Source organism: Argiope bruennichi, chromosome 9 (genome assembly GCF_947563725.1).
Source record: "Argiope bruennichi chromosome 9, qqArgBrue1.1, whole genome shotgun sequence".
In the NCBI taxonomy this organism is placed as follows: domain Eukaryota; kingdom Metazoa; phylum Arthropoda; class Arachnida; order Araneae; family Araneidae; genus Argiope; species Argiope bruennichi.
The window spans coordinates 40835237-40839361 of NC_079159.1; positions in this window are offsets into that span (position 1 = coordinate 40835237).

Genomic DNA, 4125 nt, shown 5'->3' on the forward strand with positions numbered 1-4125 from the left:
CAGGGTGTTTCAAAAAAGCGTAACAAGCATTTATTTTCCTAACGACTGCAATTGTCGTTTTACTACCAATTACAAAATTTCATCAAACGAAGTACCCAAATATATGAAAACACTTTGGTTTCTGTACAAGTTGAGAATAAAAAGTTTTTGAAAGTAATGTTTTTATGTTGCCTCCAAAGTGAAAAAAATGTCAATGAGGAAAATATTTTTCTTACATTCATCTATAAGCATACACAATTTGATTTTCTAATTTTCAAAGTTTTTTTTGTTTCGTTTTTCTGACTGCGAAATTTACTGAGATACTAAAAGGCAAATTTATTGACTTGGACCATTTCCCCATACCTCATACTGGTGTTTGAGAGAGTCTTTCACTCTCTTTTTCAGCGATAACACACATATTACAAAAGATAATTAAACGGGTGAAATCATAATTCATTTGCATAATGATGATTTACTAATTTTCATTAAATTTTAAGAAATGATCAGATAATACATTAATTGCAGTGCGTAAAAAATGTGTCTAAAATGAACACGTTTGGCACCTATATATTTTTCTAACAATGCACATCATGAACATGTTTATTACTTATGACATCAAGAAGAGTTTCTAGATTTCGTTCGTTATAATTTGCTGCATCTATAAAAGAATGTCTTATTAAAAAAAAAAGAAAGAAAGAAAGAAAAAGAATGCAAGCAACCCTTTAAGTAAAAGTCAACAGGTCTAAATTCAGATGATATACAGAAGAAAATTCAGCAGATCCTTGTAATACATTTCAAGGAATTCAGCATCCAACCACAGACTTACAACTAATTCACAATGAGAAGTACCATCAAGTTGCGATTACGTCTCAAAAGTATTGTCAAAGGGTATAGAATTCAGATATCATGCCATTTAAAACTAATTGAATATATATTCAGTCACTATTCAGAATACTATACGACGAATTACAGAATTTCTAAAATCGTTACACCTCATATTTGTAGAAAATTTTTTCTGTGGACGAGATCTTGCAGAAAAAGTGATCGTTTTGACGATTGATGCAACCATCTCGTCTAAAACGACGTTCGCCAGTCCAAATAACATTTCTGAGAAGAAAGATTTGATTTCAACTGAAGTGGGCCTCATTGCAGATGTTTCATAAAGCACACGAATTTCATATGGATGCCAGTAATTACATTGACGTATTTTCTGTACTACCTTTATGGAATGATGGAATCTGAATTGACTGCCTACATTAACATGAGTAATTAGAAAAATAAATGAGCCAAAATGTGAATTTCTCTATCAGTTGCATAATACTTCATTTTCCCTAGGAAGCAAGAATCCTTTGTAATTTGCAATCATACTATTCTGAAAATACATTTTCCAGAAAGATGCTAGAAATTCGGAAAAATTCTACTATTAAGTCAACATTACGATTACATAAATATAAACCAATGTTTTAAATTGTTTAATCATTATTAAAATATGCCATTCTTTTAAAAAGCTTAATATCCCATAAACAATTGCAAAGAAAGAATTTTTCAATTCTATTTTGGTATTCCATTATTTCTCTGAAACATCTTGGATGTTCATTTACTCAAAGATGGGGCACATTTTACACATTTTTTTTTTGTACAGGGTCCGTATAAAAATTTAAATTTTGTATTTTTTTAAAGTTTAATCCCTTGAAAATTTTAATCGATTTCATAACATTTTGCATCTTTTTTTCACAAAACTTTGCAATTTACAGTATACGTATACGATCAATATTTAAGGAATAAAAGCCACGCTCAACGTTTATGAGACACCCTGTATATGTACGCTTATGTCAAAATTTGAGTATAATAAATATTACCACTCAATTTGTTATAATCTTCTTTTAATTTTAACTCAAGCATATATTTCTGCAAATTTTGTAGATAAAATCGAGTAGCTTTGTGCGTGCACAGTAAGAAAAACATTTAATTAAATGATACTTTCACACTACAGAGTCCGGGTAAAAATTTAATTTTTAAAAAGCGTTTTATTCATAACCTCTACAAAAACCAAAGTGTTTTCATCAATTACCAACCATATTTAATGAAATTTTGCAATAGGAAGTATATGTTTAGATGCAAGATTTAGGGAAATAAATGCTGGTTCCGGTTTTTGGAACACCTGTATATTAATTATTCTATTAGTTTTAAGAATTTATTTTATATGTTATTTTAGAAATAAATAACATAGATCTGTGCGTAAGAATTTTTAACTGAATTTCTAATAAAAACTCTCAAAATCTGTTTTCAGTGAGCTTTAACATCGAAGAAGCAGCTTCCTGCAAAATTTCACATTCCCGATTTCAGTCGTTTAGGCTGTGTGTTACTATGTCAGGCAAATCATTATATATCAAGAAAGAAATTTCACTGGGAAACAAAAAAAAAAAAAAAAAGTGTAGGAGTTAGAAAGAGGGAGGGGGGATGATTTACCTGAATAATAAAGGTTTCTTAAAACTTTTTTTTAATTCCTTTAAATATCACTTAGGAGAAATTTTTTAAAATAAAAACTAACATTTGATGAGAATGGTTAAAAAAAATGATAATTTTCAAAGGAATGGGGCCAATTAAAAAAGTACATCGCAAAAAAATTGCTATTATTAAAAACTTACATCTTCAAATTAAAATTTCATCACACCGGATTTCACAAAAGGACTCTTAATAATTACAATCGCAATAAATAAATCACACAATAAAATTCCATTTGTAGATCATTCAAGAGATCTCTTAAAACAACATATCATCAAGAACGATGATTGAATGTGTAATATGCTAAAGAGGTTTCATAGTAATAAAAATACATGTGGCTAAATATCATATATATTTTTCATGCGCAGATTTAGAACAGTTCCCATATTTGATGTATCTACTTTGATCGCACACCATCTTTTATTATTATTATTTTTCAACTGGAGCCAATCAGCATACTCCTTACGAACCCACAAAAGGTTAAGGATAAAGTTACAAGGTCTAACTAAAATAAATTCTTCGCTATTTGAAACACTAAAAATAAAAGAAGTTAAAAAAAAAAATTCGAGTTGCAACAAGTTTGGTGTATTTTGTATCAAGACCTATTGGAATGAAAATATTTTTATGATTATTTCAAAAAAATAAATAAACTAAACTGCAACAAAGAAACTCAAAATCACTTTCATTTTTAATATAAATTTTCCATCCTGGATATTTCTTCTATTGTTGATATATGTATGAAAATAAGGCTAATTTTTCAAAGGTAATAAAATATCTGTTAAGTATGGTTTTAATAAAATTTTTAAAATTTTGTTGTACTTATAAGAATAAAATGAAAAATCTTTAAAGATTACTTCTTATCTTGTAATGTAATTAGATTCATAAAAATATATTATAGTCTTCAAGGTTTAAAAATTACTTTCATGTTGCATATTTTTTTAATCGCAGAAATTGCTATTCAATACTCCTGCAGGAATTACTTAAATTATGAAAAATATCCTATACTACATACAAAACTTCAATGCTGAATGATTCTTCTATTTTAAATGAACATATTCAAATTCAGCAAAAAAGCTAATACATTTGTTGAAGTTTAATCTCTTCTGTTTCAAGTTTAAGTTCATATTTACATCAAAGGCATACCTAAAATAAGTTATATGCATATCAATACTTGAAGTTGAAAAATATTTTGATGAGAATGCAATTAAGATCAAAATGCATAAAATATTTAATCAAAATTTTTAGCAGTCATTACCTGTCGGCAAACCAACTGATAATCAAAAGCTGTGACTGGTATAATATTCTTAAATAATAGCTAATAATTCTCGTAATAGCTAAAGAACAAGCCTTGTTCTTTTAACTACAATTGAAACATTAAAAACATTACACTCAACAAACTTTTATTAATGTGATGTTATGTCCTGATATTATTGTCAAACATATGTTAATAATGGTGTCATGGTAATTTATATGTTGCCTACACCACAGAAAATATAATGTGCCTCTAAGCTTGTATACATAGATCTTCTATTAATTGTAAATGAAACTTTAATGTGAAATGACAGTGTTTTCAGAATTTCAGACACAAATACACATTTGGGATTATATTTAAACATTTTAATGATATGAGTATAATACATC